At 36.7% G+C, this 16,190-nt stretch overlaps 1 long non-coding RNA gene across 1 annotated transcript; it reads left to right on the forward strand.

The window, feature by feature from the left end:
• Nucleotides 1–7,896: 7,896 nt before the first annotated feature.
• Nucleotides 7,897–13,850, forward strand: LOC141653380 (uncharacterized). Its single transcript, XR_012547390.1, has 3 exons — nucleotides 7,897–8,137; nucleotides 13,072–13,105; nucleotides 13,674–13,850. It is a non-coding gene; the product is annotated as an uncharacterized LOC141653380 (long non-coding RNA).
• Nucleotides 13,851–16,190: the final 2,340 nt, after the last annotated feature.

A 16,190-nucleotide genomic window follows, 5' to 3' on the forward strand; every position in this document is an offset into this window, starting at 1 on the left:
GTGCCACCACCAGTCCCTACCACAATTGCCCCTTAATTTTGTATTTTATTGCTTCTTGTTAGATTCCAATTTGTTATTTCAGTTCATGCGAATACGGATATTTTGTTTGCGACGGTCTTACTGAGGTCGTTTGGGGGTCAAACGAAACCAAAATCCGAGTTCTTAGATGTTTTGAAATCGTGAAACTGCAAGTTTTGTGAATGTGGGAAAATTTAGGGTCAAAGATGAACCTAAGTGGTGCTAAAATGGAAGAGAAAGTTTCTGGTCAGAAACTTTGTTTTTGCGAAAACAAGGGTTGGTTTGGACATTGATATTCAACAGTGAGGACGGTGTTTGACACGGCTGTCGCAACCTATCAAAAATAACCAACTGGTCTCTAACTAATATAGCTAGGGAAGTCGGGATCGTATGCAGAGGGAGACTAAAATGTGTTCTACTTGCTAACTAAAGTCTGCCTAGTTAACAAATGGGGTTTGTTTGATTTGATTGCTAAACTACAAGTAGTGAAGGAAAGAAAAGTACGAGAATAGAAAAGAGTATAAAATATAGGAGAAGAGAACAAGAATTGTCGGTTCACCAATGAATGTCTAACGGTATTGTCTAAGTCACAGATCGGTCACAAATATCGGTCTAAGGGGTAGTGAAAAGGTCCTCTCGGATTGCTAATCGCCCTAGAATGATTCTAACGGGCTCTCGCAACTTATTAGGGCACTCTAATGTTTGTAGCAGGTCTAACCCTCACCAGGCTCTTGATATTAGGTCGGGGTTTACCAGATCAATTAATCAATCATGCGCATTAACTGTTTAATTGCGATTTAATGCTACAATTAACAACAAAGGCATAATATAATTGACCAATTTAAAACCTAAATAACAACCGTCATAAATTCATTGGCTACCCTAAATCCTAGTGGAGAAATTAGCTAGACATGTTCATCCCCACTAAACTAAAAGAATAAGAAATTATGAATGTTTTCCCGCATAATTGATTGACTATAGTAATGGGCCATGTTAAAATATTAATAATTGATGTGATTCACTAACAAAAGAAAGTAGGCCCCATGTTATTCTATACAAGTTTAGCAAAGTAGTGACCCTATATTCCGATTCACTAAATTTGTTTGGTGCATATTAAAATCTGTAAATTTTTCTGATCAATGCAATAACAAAGTAGTTACCCTATATTGGATTATGTTTTTCCATAGTAGTCGGATTTTATTATTTTTAATAATAAAAAAACTTTCGTACAAAAATAATTTAATCTAAAAGTCCTTTAAATACTACACTTTTTTTTGATAATATCACTAACATTATAATCAGTACATTACAACCTATTATAAGCACAACTCATTTATATACATATTTTTTAAATTCATACTATATAAGCCAAGCTCATAAATGTCGTGCTTTAGCTCAAAATGGCGTGCTTTAACACGGGATCTCAACTCATAATAATGAAAACGATAGTAATAATTAAAAGGGATGAATTCATAATAAAACGATGATAGAAGGAATTAAACATAAAAACTAATGATAATAAAGATGGAATAGAAAGTAAGCAATAAGAATAATAAAGATGAAAGAGCAAAGATTAATTAAATTACCAATAATTTGGAAGAGTAATGAACAGGGAATACAAAGTCTCGATCTAAAAGTTGTAGAAAAGGTTTAACGTAGAATCAGTTTTTAGCAGTCGAAGGAAGAATAAAATATACCCTAATGAATTCTTTTCCAAGCCTTTTATACTAAGTCCAAAGAGATAAAATAAACAAGTAACTAAAAGCCCATTCATGAGCTAAATCACGGCAAACGAAGCACCTGTCGATCGACACTCTGCCTCTGTCGATCGACACACTTGGACCCTGTCGATCGACACCAACATTAAGTCGATCGAAAGCCATTAATAGCTCCAAAATATCAACCTCATGTGACGATGACAGGTTTGTCGATGGACTTCCATCCTCTGTCGATCGACACCCTTCTTCTGTCGATCGACCAATATGCCTCTTATCAGCTTCCTACCACGTTTAAGCACTCTAGGTAACGGTTACGCATCCTTCCAATGACTCAGACGTGGAATACGACCTCTCGTCCCCTTTATCGACTGGCTTTGGCTTCTAAATGCATAAATGGGTTCCAACTATGCAATAGACATGAAACATATCCAAAGTAGCAAATACGGGAGGAAATGTAATTAAGTAATCAAATAAACACATCGAAATGCATGCCAAATATGAGAATAAACGCATATAAAAGGCACGCATTAGTGTTGAACGTTGCATCTCAAAGTTTGTGAGGTTGCTCAACATTGGTGTTGAGCGTTGATGAAGGATAAAGACGTTGGTGATGAAAGTTGAGCATGGATAGGGACGTTGGTGATGAAGGATAAAGGATAGGAACTTTGAAGCCCTGGTTGAAACGTTGATGTCCTATGTTGGGCTTGGTTGCAACGTTGATATTCAACGTCTAACGTGGTGCTCATGGATCATACTTTGAAATTCAACGTCCATCCATGGACCGGATTTTAAAATTTCATTTTTTTTAATGTATTTCTTACGTTTTAATATCGTTAATGCATATGAGAGATACATGAAATAAGATTGGTCGTATTGTTTGCCATTAATTTCTAGCGTTTTTCTCGTTTTAATTTATGGATGTATTTCTAACGTTTTTCGATTATAAGTTAGTTAACTTATCTATGATTAGTCGTTTTCCATTGATATCGATCTTTAAATGTTGTAATTGTTTTGTAAGAAAACGATAGGGCGCCACCCGGTAGTACTGAATCTTAGTACCACACTAACTAAATTAAAAGGAAAAATAAGAAAATTTATTTTCGTTTTCAATTTTGCACAAACCATTTAAGAGTAAAAATGTAATTTCGAGCTAGCAATGAATGTAGATAAGATAAGGTTTTGATCAATATATTTTTGTCTACATCGTAATCTCATCTTCTTCATGCCTGAACTTAGAGATAAAAAAGACATACAAGTTTTAATTCAACCATTGCAAAGAAAAAGAACATCAAGCGGAGTGAAAGCAGGTTGGGAACCCAAAGTAGCATAGGCTATTGCTGCTTCGTACGGCATCAGAGTTGCTAGCTCTTTAAATCTCCATCGTGTTATGTTAGCATGCGATGCGCAGGCTCCTGCATCCGCTTTACAAAATCAACGACCTACTCGTTGTTTGTGGGAAATGATTGTGGAAGACACCATGTGTAAGCTCAACGTTTTTGAATTTAGCAAAGTGACCCATTTTAAGCGTGACGGTAATACCGTTGCTCATCATACAGCTAGGCTGTGTATGACGGAGGGAGAAGAATTTGTACATGTCTGTGGGGAATGATTGTGGAAGACACCATGTGTAAGCTCAACGTTTTTGAATTTAGCAAAGTGACCCATGTTAAGGGTGACGGTAATACCGTTGCTCATCATACAGCCTAGTGTATGACGGAGGGAGAAGAATTTGTACATGTCTCGAACTTTCCGCACATCTTTAGATTTGGCGGCCTTGGATTTTGAATGAATGAAATGAAATAGTCTCTTTTCCCCTTCAAAAAAAAGAAAAGAAAAAGAACATAAATAAACTAAAATTTGAACAACAAGGCCCAACAAAGACTATTATACTCCGTATACGGTATAATATTAAAAGTTACTATATGATTAGATTTTAAGATAATTATTTCAAGAAATTGATCATATGAGAGAAGTTTGTACGGAGTATTAATTTTGAGTTTTAATTTACTGATTATTTATGGTTTGTAAACAAACTTATAAGAAACTAATTTATATCACACGATTGAAATCACCGACTTTAACCCGAATAACCTGTTTATACTTGAACTTGGCGAATTTGCGTAGAAATACATGACACGTACTACTCTTGCAAAAAATAAGAGCCGAGAATCAGCTAGGTTAGTGATCAACTTTCAAAGATAATGATTATGATCAATGTTCATCACTATTAGGATATTAGGCCCATTAGGACCGGATATCATCTAGGGTTTAGTAGTGACGGCTACGTCACGATGGGTGTCTCTAGGGTTTTAGTAATGCTTAGGGTTTCTTGATCGGTACTATAAATACCGATCATTCTACTGATATCAATAACACAACAACATTATTATCAATACAATTACCTTATGAAATACTTTCCGCTCTATAATTTTATCAATCACTTTTTAAAGCTTCTCTATAAAATGTTTGTATAACAACCCGACCCCTCACTGTCGTAACACAATCTCAATAAGATGGGTGTGCACCTTTGGGCCATTATTTGTCCTCACTTAAGCCCAAAAGCACGAGACTTTTTTAGTAAGTGGTAGGTGAAATCCTTTATAGGCATATCATAAGCTCCATAATTTCCCGATGTGGGACAAACTTCCTTTCAATCTCTTGGGGTGTTACACTTAGTGCATCATGTATAATTAATGGTCTTAATGTACGTACAGAGTGTATTTCATGCATTCCTATGGTTGTTGAAAAGATGCCTACAAATTTGCCAAAGAAAGTGCTTGAATGAAACAAATTTGCTAATGCTGAATCATTGGTTGTAACATTTTAATTTACTAAAATACCCTTTGTTATTTATTTGTTTTCATTGAGAGGAAAATAAAAAACCTTAACCAATTTACTATTATATCTCCGGTGGCATTCAATTTGAGTAGCATCTGGTGTCATCTTTTCATTTTCCCTTTTTAATTGGCTTGGGAGACTTTGGGAGAGAGAGAGAGAGAGAGAGAGAGAGAGAGAGAGAGAGAGAGAGAGAGAGTGTGTAAAAGGATAGACTTGTTTTTTTTTTTTAAACGTCAATGACCTTTTTTAGTCCCCTTAATTTATCATATGCCCATAAATTGTTCCAATTTGTAAAATTTTTCTATCTTAAAGTCATATATAATATTTAGTAACCGAAAAAATGAGAATAATACCAATGAAGGATCGGTCGTATAATCGTAGGATTGAATTAAGATTATACTTTAGAAAAATTTGAGACAAGTTGAATTGTAAGATCCTACAAAATTAAGATTATACCTAGAGTTGGGATCAGTCACCACTTTTTGAATCGTAGAATCGTAAGATCCTACTGTAACACCCTTATACACCAAGGTGCCTTACCAAAGACCACCCTAGCATATCAAGGTGCTACCATCTCGGTTGCCTGAGGTAGAGTATATAAAATTGACCATCAAAGAACAATTAGTTTAAAATACCAAAACTGTTTAAAGTATGAATACAACTGAAATCAAACTCAAACGTTTACAATCAAAACTGTCAAGGAACTAAAGTAAACTGTCAACGGAAGCTAGATAAAAATGGTGACGACTCGACCCCCATGCAAACCCGCGAGCTATCCATAACTATACCTGCTCAATCAATTGCTCACCATCCCCGAATGGATCACCACAGTTTTGAAAACAATACCGGGTTCAGTCAACTGTATAATCAAGGTAAGACCTCATAAAACAACAATACAACCAATTCAACTGCAATATCAATTCCCAACTCCATTACCAATAAATATCTAACTACACACTTAAGTGTGTAGTCCTGCCAGATTACCCATCGCAACAGATAATCTTCACCGCCAGTGGGGGGCCCCTAGACGTTCCCACCTAAGCCTCGCTCATCGCAACGAGCACACCCATATCGTTAAGGTGCACATCCCTCTTGTGAGGGGAGCCACAAGAGGCGAACATAGGGTTGAAACCATCTCCCGAACATGGTCCCATCTCAACAATACCAATCACAATATTACTCAAACAATATCAATCCTATACAACATGTTAATCAATCAATCAATCACATCAATCTCAACTTAATTACACAAGAGTAGGGAAACCTACCTTATTCGCGAATCTGAAATCAACAAACAACAACGAAAGCTAGAATTGTTCCTCTACGAACTCATCACTAACGAAATCGATACGGAAAAGATGGATTGTAGACTTAAGAGCGATTGCACTTGACTTGGGAGTGATTAGGGTGATTAGAGAGATGATTTAAGTAGTTTAGGTTTTGATAAAAAGAATTAGTAATTGTTAAACGAAATATTTATAACCTTTAATCACCTTAATCAAACCGCAGAAATTAATCCCGTCAGACCGGGTACGCTCGGCCGAGTACCTGGGATACTCGGCCAAATACGACTTACTCGGCCAAGTATCTCACTACTCGGCCGAGTGCTCCTGGGCAAGTAGCCTGACCAGAAGTCACACGACGACTTACTCGGCCGAGCTCCACTTACTCTACCGAGTAACTGAGAACCAGAAAACCGTGGTAATACAGTCTTCCCTCCTTAAAACGAACTTCGTCCCCAAAGTTCATACCATACCAAAACAGTATGCAAATCCAACTACACAAAGACACTAACAACACCAACTATAGCTCACACAAACCAACAACACGACTATACCAACCGCAAAACTACCCCAAAACACATATGCGACCATCTCCTTCCCCCCTTAAAAGACAATGGTTACGTCCCCATAACCAAACATACCTGATAAAAAATGGTGTGGGTAGCGCTCCCTCATAGCCTCTCCGGTTTTCAAGTGGCTTCTTCCATGTTGTGATTAGACCATAGCATCTTAAGCAAGACGGTTTCACCATTCCTTGTCTTACGTACCTTACGATCCAAAATCTCCTTAGGAACTTCTATATAAGTTAGAGTGATGTATCACTTTTATATACACTTTTATAACTCCTTTCATGTTGTTTTGATACCGTTTCTACGCCTATTATATCATTTATATGCCTTTATTAGTGAAATGTCGATACTGCCGCTACTTTATGTTTTAATGCAGAAATGACGCATTACGAAGTGAATCAAGTAAAGATGAGCATTGCGGTTATGGCATAGCGGAGTAAACAGGGCATGACACGAGAAACGAAGAGACTTGAAGATAAGAAGATAAGATAAGAAGAAATCAAGCTGTTACACTTGGTTCCTTGATCGAGTACATGAGGGCTCGATCGAGTAACCCTCCTCGATCGATTATGTTGAGGCTCTATCGAGGATCCTCTCTGATGGATTTATTTCCGTATTTTCCTAAAACACGTCTTGTTTGTAATATATATTCTAAACTTGTAGGATTTATGAGGTTACGCTTTTTATTACTTTCGTACGGCTGAAATACTTTAAGTTGGTTTATCTTTCATACTTTTGGATATTTAATCTTTCCTCATTAATCATTAAGGTTCTAATCGTTCTTCGTAATTTATTGTTCAAGTTTTATTCTTTTAATTCATTATTGTTATTTCATGTCTTCAATTATGTTTTCATCCATCTTTATTGTTGTTGATCAATTCACTATGAGTAGCTAAATCATTCACCTAGGATGAAGGAGATCTAGGTTGATTAGAAAGGGGATTATCAATTGATTATTAGCAATATCGTTTAAACTATCGTTTGATTATTGTTCTTATTCTAGTTATATGATTTAAGGCCCGAGTCTATAATTAGTGTAGCGAATTAATGCTTTCACCGACAGGGTTAGAATTAATATAGGCTGCGATAATCAAATAGATTGTGTTTAATATTAGCGATTGCATGTTAGGCTTAATCTAAAGGGCATAATAGAATTAATCAATCTTGTGACCTTAGATAGTTTAATTGACCTAACAATTAATTAAGATACACCTCATATAATTGACCTAGTGAACCGGAATCCTAGACTCTTTAATATTATTGTTACACATCTTTTAATTTACTTGCTATTAGTTGATAGAAAACAAACAAACAAAACTCCCATAAAATTGTTAGCTCACTACAACAAATCCCTTGCGTTCTTGACGCTTTAGGGGCGACGCCTTTACAAGTGTCGATCCTTTTTTCGCCCTTATATTTGGTCTCGACACCTTATTACGTCAAAATCAAATTTTCCATTTCCCCAAAATATTGAAAACCCAACAGCGCACTAATTAGGCGCTAGAAACAAAAATTCCATCAAAATTAGCCGCCTATATTGAAACTACTCGCATACCCTTAGCTATCCCTCAGTTTATGATGAACTAACCCTAATTGCTTTCCAACTCACCCATCATCTTTTCTGTAATACTCATTACAATTTGCTATCCCTTCGTTTTCGATTTTCATCAAGTAAAATCAATTTGTTGGTTGCCTAACCATCCAAAGCAAGGTCAGACTTTTCTTCTTCTCTAATATACTTTCATTGATTTCTTTCGCGTTTTCTATGCAATTGTAGATTAAATTAAACAATTTTTATTACTTATGGCTTCATTCAATCTCTCATATGTTTAGATCTGGACTGTCGATTCCGTTATTAATTGGAACCTCTTCAACAATGCCGAACGATTTGTTTTATTGAAATCGTGAATCTGGTGCTCGAATTTTTGCAATGAACTACAGTTTGCTTCTAAGATCTGATTTTTATTTTCGTTTTGCTCTGTTTTTTTTCTTATTTAAGCGATTAGAAATCTCATGTTTTTGTTATAAACCCTAATTTATGAGTTCGTTTTATTTTATAATGTTATTCCGCTTCATAATCATGCTGATTTGTCTTGAATGGCGATGAGGTATCAATTTCTTATGTAAATCGTCCTACTTTTCATTCAAATCTGTTGAATTGTTATCATTTCTGCACTTATTTTGTGTCGTTCTACTCTAATTTTTGCTCAGTTTCACAATATCATCAGTTTCTTGCAATATTTTCCCTCAAATTGATTGTATCAGTTATCCGCCATAGACAAGCATCCAACAGGAAGCAATGCCGTCACCATGTTGGCAAATGATTCCAGTTTTGCTTTCTTCACCACTGTTTGACCATCAGTGACCTCCAGTATGTACTGGGTAACTCTTAATACTAATACTTTTCTAATTATAATTTTAATTTAGGGTTGAGGATTGGGGAAATTCATTCATTAGGGTTTTCAAATTTCGGTATTTGGATTAAAGTCAAATTACACCTAAAATGACTCTATGTATGCTTAAGGTTGACAAAAGGGCTAGTGTATCTCCTCGATGTATGCTTAAGGTTGACTTGAGGAAGGCTTATGACTCTATTGAGTGGAGTTTTGTCCTTCAAATGCTAAGGGCTCTTAATTTTCCTCCTCACTTTATTCAGCTTGTGATGCAATGTGTGACCACTACTACTTACACTATAGCACTTAATGGGAACACTCATGGTTTTTTCAAAGGGGCTCGTGGGTTAAGGCAAGGTGACCCCTTGTCTCCTTTACTTTTCACCTTATGCATGGAATATTTGAGCAGATTGTTAGAGGTAGTGTGTAATGGTCCAAGTTTCAATTATCACCCTTTATGCCATAAGCTCAAGCTATCCCACTTGATGTTTGCTGATGACCTACTTTTATTTTGCAAAGGGAATTTGGCTTCAGTATGTACTTTGGCTGAGACCTTTGATTGTTTCACTAGGGCTAGTGGGTTGCATATCAATATTGACAAGACTGACATAGTTCTCAATGGGGTTCATTCTGATGTGGAGCAGGCTATCTTGAGTAGGACTGGTTTCAGTAAAGGTAAGTTGCCCTTTAAGTATTTGGGAGTTAACATATCTCATAAGAAACTGTCCAAATTGGACTGCTCTTTGCTGGTGGATAAGATGGTTAAGAGGATTAAGGGATGGAATAAGAGGAAAATCTCTTACACTGGCAGATTGATCTTGGTCAAATCTGTCTTAGCTACCTTACATAACTATTGGGCACAAATCTTTGTGCTTCCTGCAGGAGTGATGGATAGGATTCAAGCCTTGTGTAGGAACTTCTTGTGGGAAGGCTCTGACAGTTATTCTAAGGCTCCCCTAGTCTCTTGGAAGATTGTCTGCTCTTCCACTCTTCTTGGTGGGTGGGCATCATTGATAGCGAGAACGGAACGAGCATTTGTGGGTAAGCTAGTGTGGTGGATAGCTTCTAAGAAGGACCTCCTTTGGATTAAGTGGATTGACAAAGTCTATTTGAAAGGCCGGGACTGGTTTGAATACCAACCTAGTCCTAATAGTTCCTGGGCCTGGAGGCAAATTTGTATGGTAAAGGAGAAAATGGCAGCTGGTTATAGTAATGGCAAATGGCAGGATAATGATGGTCATTACAATATTGCGGATGGTTACAATTGGCTCAGGCAGGATCATACTCCCAATGTGGCCTGGTATAATATTGTTTGGAGTAGGCTCAATACTCCAAAGCATATGTTTAATGCTTGGCTCATTAGACATGGGAGATTACTTACCTTGGATAGGTTATATAAGATGGGAATCACTTCTCAAAGAACTTGTTTTTTATGTGGCTATCAGGATGAGACCCATGATCACTTATTCAGCAGCTGCACTTTCACCTGTCACTGTTATGCAAGATTCCAAAACTGGCTTGGCTTACCAAGTAATGGAGTTGTCTTGGGCGAGAGGATGTTGAAGATTAGGAGAGTTTACGGTTTTTTCGAGGAAATTGTTATGCTCCCTGGTGGTTGCTTTACACTATCATGTTTGGCATGCTCGGAATTTATGTCGTGTGGAGCAGAAAGTTTTACATCCCAAAGCTATCATACAAGCAGTTAGGGAGGACGGGAGGATGGCTATAATTAAATATAATTACTGTCAGATGTCGTTGAGTGATAGAGAATGGTGTCGAGAGAAAGGCTTAATGTAATATCTTAGTTTGCTTGTCTTTTCCTGCCTATGTAACTTCAAAATGGTGTGTTGTATTTGGTGTTTTTTCCCTTTGGGAAATGATTAATATTACTTACATTTCCACCAAAAAAAAAAAAAAAAATTACACCTAAAATTTTATTTCTTGATTCTGTTTAATGCATTGTTATTGTGATACAAACGAGTATATGGTAAATAATTTGAAGAATTGAGCTGAGCCTTATAAGAGGTGGACCGTTTGTTTGAATCCCATTTAGCTATTTCTATAGCATTTTTACTGCAAATTTAAGTACGTCACTGGTGCACTTACGAGTTTACGATTACAAAGTTCTGAGACATACAACCATACTTTCACTTAACTTATGTCACCTACATGATTGACCCAACAATTATTTTAGTTGCTTGCGATGTTGATACTTAGAGTTTAATGATTGGATGCTAGCGTCTGATTTCAAGACAAAATGTTATCTGAAAATTTCTAGTGCATCTCAATATGTATATGATGAAAAAGGGTCTTTATTAAAGTATTAAGTAGTCTTAGGTTTACAAATATATCTTATTCTACCAGGTACTTGTTGATTAAGGGAACACTTCCTTTTTTATTTTTCTACTTGATGTAGATTTTGTCTCAAGTTGTGATTTTTTTTTAATTCTTATGGTATGTTGATTTCATGATAATTTGTTTTAATTCTTAAGTTGTGAGTTTCCAGCATAGAGGATTTCTGAAGACATCTTTATTTCTAGTATGACAGTGCCTGCAAACTAGTCAATTTTTTCAAACTAGTATATGTAGTCAATTTTGTCAAACTGTTAGATGGTTTGGACCAATTATCTTGTGCTGTTTGTTTAGCAAACTTTGACCTTTATCCCCATTAAAATTGATAGACCGTACATTCAGTATCCTGACAGAGAAACTTTGGTAGTTAGATTAAACCATCTCTTGATTGTAAATTACATTATTTATTAAAATTAGGCTATTATACTTCTTTTCAGCTCGAAGTTTACCTATTAGTAGAATATTGATTTTACCTTGAAATATAACTGAATGAGATAGAAAAACCAAAGCTAATAATAATGAGAGGGGTCATCATAGAGGTCCGAAAGCTAAAAATTATGTACGATATTAAAATGACTTGCTGAAATATGAAGCTCATCTTAAAAAGGAAGTAACTATTGAACCCCTAGAGGGTAAGGCATGTCTATTGGTAGCCACCGACAAGGATGTTTGGTTCTCTCTCACATTATCTATGTTATACCTGTGTAGGATGTGAAATCCTGAACCATAAGCTAGACAAGCAAGCAAGACAATGCATCTATCGAAAATAAGACATGTCTTTAGAGAATTGCGTAACGTCCTAAATATATTTGAATGCTTTCCAGGTGTAGTTGATGAAGCAAAGTGGTAATTTGTCATTTGCTAGTTGGTCTGTTCCACTATTCCCCATCGCAATTGTGTTGGCTTTTTGTTGGTTTAGGTCCCTTCTGACTTCTTTGTTTAGTTTTTATGTTAACATGATATCAAACCATGATACACAATATGTTGGTAAGTCTTAATAAGTTCTAAAATTGTGAATGTTTATAACTGCACACCTTTCTTAACTGGCAGAGACCTTTTATGGTTACCTGAAATGGAGATATAGGAGGTTTTACGAAACAAAGTTACATGGCTCTAAAAGAATGTTTGGGTGTACTTGGACATTATTTTCGTTAGTTTGCCCTTGGGATCTGAATCCACCTTTTAGAAACGTAGAAAGCTTGTATATTGGTCATTGTAGAAATTTAAGGTTCATAGCATTGCTTATTGTCGAAAGCATGTATATTGGTACTTTTGTGTATTTCCGGAGCTAAAATGGGGATGTTTCTTAGATTATACGAGTAACAAGTTTCAGCTAATATGATAACTTTTGTGTATTGTTGTGATTAGACCTAATATGAATATTGCGTTGAGAATTGAATCAGTTCACTACTAGTTCATAGTGATGCAAAGGACTAGGAGTCGTTTATTATGTAGAAGCCTAATATTGTTTAGATAATTGAGAAATGCTTTGGAGATTGAAGCTATTTATTAGCTTACATTAATATCAGGATAGGATGCCTTACACTCGACAAATCACTTGCACTATTTAAGGGAAAGGTCGTCTGATGTTAAGTGTAACCAAGTTTTATCATTCAAGCCTTTGATTGACTTAACTTGAGTGTAAGAGTTAAGAGTTTCTGATAGCAAACTTCTATTGCCAAGTTTGAATTTTTGCATTACTGCTCTTTATGAAATCCATTCTTGTTACCCTTATTTAATCACGACTCTCAAGAGACATCAGTTTGGTTTTGCAAATTGTTTGTGGAGTATTCCCTTGTCCCTTATTAATGCTTATTCTTCCTGTTTTACGTTTTTTCTGAAATTATCTCCTGATGATGACTTTGCTATGTTTTTTCTTCCTTCTTATTTGTGTTTGCAGGCATCTCTCAAGGTAGATATTGTTGCATATGGAGGTACAGATCTTTCTTTTCATATTTTTGTTTCAATCTTTGGGATAAATTTTTGCAAACAAAGCATTTCTTGACTAGCAACTATTTAGATAATGGTAGGATGTGGAGTTGCAGAGGTATGGATAATAGGGGTCCATCAAAATATAGCATGCGTGTTAGGATTGTGCCTCTTTGTTTCAAAATATAGCAGGAGTGTTAGGATTGGGTCCATCAACCAGTAAGACATTATTACTAATATATACTCCCTCTATCCCGGTCATTTGTTGTCCTATTTCATTTTTGGGTGTCTCAGTCAATTATTGTCCTTTCTATTTTAAGAATGAACTTAATGAGCAATTTGATCATTCACATACAATTTGGTCCACTTGTCATTTACTAATTGGCCCCCTCCTCTTTCTTTGGTTTTTGTGCCAAAACTAAAGGACAACAATTGACCGGTACGCGGAGGGAGTAGTTGATATAAACTTCTTACACTAAAATATTAAAGCATATATGATATACATATTTACTTCACTTTTTGTTTCTAGTTCTTAATCAGGCGTGCCTCTTTGTTTCAAGTTGTTACCTGCAGTTACTAAGCTCCTTGTGGAAGTATTGATGATTTGGCAGGACTCACGAGAGATGAGATGCAGTGGGAGGGTTGGATTAGAATTGAGGAGTGTGTGGACATATTTTCCAGATTGTTCAACAAAATGTATTTTCGTTGTAGATGGATGTATATTTGATTTTAGTGTGATAGAAATATTTCAACTTTCAATTGGTCTCCCTTGTGACGGGTTACCATTTGTGACGGATATTTTGTGAGATAAAATGGTAACAAAATGGGTTAGTGGAGAAAGGGGACCACATGAATAGTGTTGCAGAGAGAGAAAAAGTGGGTACATTGTGAGGTAAAATGGTATCCGTCTTCAGCTTGTGACGGATATGTCATGTCTTCAATGAGAATTGTTGTTCAACTTTGGATGAGTTCCATTTTATGGAGCTTTTTGCTACAAACATTGTACATTTTATTGTGTATATGTAATATTTATATGAAATTACTCCATTCCTTGCACCCACGTATCGAAGATCCGTCTAAATTATTGTATTCTATACGCTTTTTATGATGCCATTTGGTTAATTTAGACGTTGATAGTGACGAAAGCATTACTAGCGAAAACTGTTGAGAGACAGAAAAATGCGTCGAGAAGCTTCCAATTCATCACGCAAAGAAGTGTCGTGCACATTGACACTAAAAAGCGTCGCCACTTGAAAAGGTCCTTGACGCAAAAAGGCGTCGACATGGTTGACACCAAAAAGCGTCAAAAAATCCTGACGGCCCAAAAACCCACGCTTTTTAAAGCGTCGAGAAATAAAATGTCGACGCTTTAAAGCGTCGAAAATTGGCTTAAAAAGCGTTGAAAATGTAAGGGATTTGTAGTAGTGGCTTTAAGACACTTTGAATATTAGCAAACTGAATATTACCGCCTCCCTATGGATTTGATACCTGTCTTATCTGTAACACCCCAACTACCCGGCCAAGGTAATTGGGGCGTTACCTTTTCGGTTTCCCGAGGTAGTGAAATCGGAGATACAATCCAAGGACAATTAACATAAATAAAGCGTTAGTGGATTATATAAACATGAATGAATAAATGAAATGAATAATACAACTCGTGACTACTAAACTAATCTAATCAACTATGCTTGACTCGAACATCATCACGGCTCGTCCCGTCTTCCGCAAGCAATCAAAGCTAACCTGTAAACAACTGTTCCCCATATAATCGAAAATATCATATGGATCGACATAGACCACCCCAAAATAGGTGACATTTACACGGACACAACAAACGTTAGTTTCAATGATAGATGCAAGACATGACATAATGAGGAACTATGTAAAATGTTGATTATATGAATGAGACTCGAATAAATCAACATCATAACGGTACCGGGACATGCCCAGACATACCCATAACCATCATACCGATACCGGAACACACTCAGGCATACCGACCATCACACTAGGTACCGGGACACGCCCAGAAGTACCGGGTCCGGAGGCCAACCGAATCCCCTGCCAGACGTCGTGCCTCAACCACACGCGTCCCTCCGTACTCAAGCCATTAATGTGCACATTTCCCTTGGAGTGGGAAGCTCCAATGGGCGACCCGAGCGTAAGACGGTTTCCCAACCGTCTTACGTCTCCTCAACAATCAAGTACCACCATCAAGATCTCCAACACTACACAAGTACAACCATACATGACAAATGGAAGAACAACACTTAACATATGACCAAATTCATGAATTTCATCCCACATGTTATGAATGTCAACCCATCCAATACCCACATGACATACTAACCGATTCATGAATGTATATGACAAGTAAGACATATGAACACGCTTATACAACATTGAAACCGAGTAGGATAACCTACCTTTAAGCGTAATCCTCAAGTTAATCGAAATCACCAAGTATCCATCTCAAAAAATTGTCTCATCCTACATAAATCATGTAATAACTATCACAATTCACTCTATACTAAATTATAACATAAAATCCCTAATTATAAGTTACTAATTACGTATTTTACCTAATTAAATACTAATTAACCTCTCTTAGTAAACCCTAACTCGAATTTATTCATAAAACAAGGAGGAAAGGGTGAGATTTCTACTTACAAAGGTAGATCGGGGAATAGGAGGCATGTTCTACCATTAATCTAAGCTTGAAGGTTGAGGGAAAGGCATTTGGGGTGTTTTTAGAGAGAAGGGAGAGGGTTTTAGTGTAATAAGGAAGAAGGAGGAAAATGAATGGGATAGGGTTGGATAGAATGGAAATCCTGAAATATCATCTCTCGGGTACAACTCAGCACACTTAACCGAGTGGCCGGTTCACTCGACCGAGTGGCTCTCACTCGGTCGAGTGAACCCTCACTCGACCGAGTGCCGACTCACTACTCGGTCCACTGGAAGTCCGCTAGGTCTAGTTTAGGCCTTACTTGGTCTTATCCGAGTACGTGTGGGTTCCTTCACGTCCCTCTTGCGTCCCTAGGTCTAAGTACGGGTCTCACAAATGCCGGGTATTACAATCTCCCCCCC

Source organism: Silene latifolia, chromosome 4, assembly GCF_048544455.1.
Source record: "Silene latifolia isolate original U9 population chromosome 4, ASM4854445v1, whole genome shotgun sequence".
Classification (NCBI taxonomy): domain Eukaryota; kingdom Viridiplantae; phylum Streptophyta; class Magnoliopsida; order Caryophyllales; family Caryophyllaceae; genus Silene; species Silene latifolia.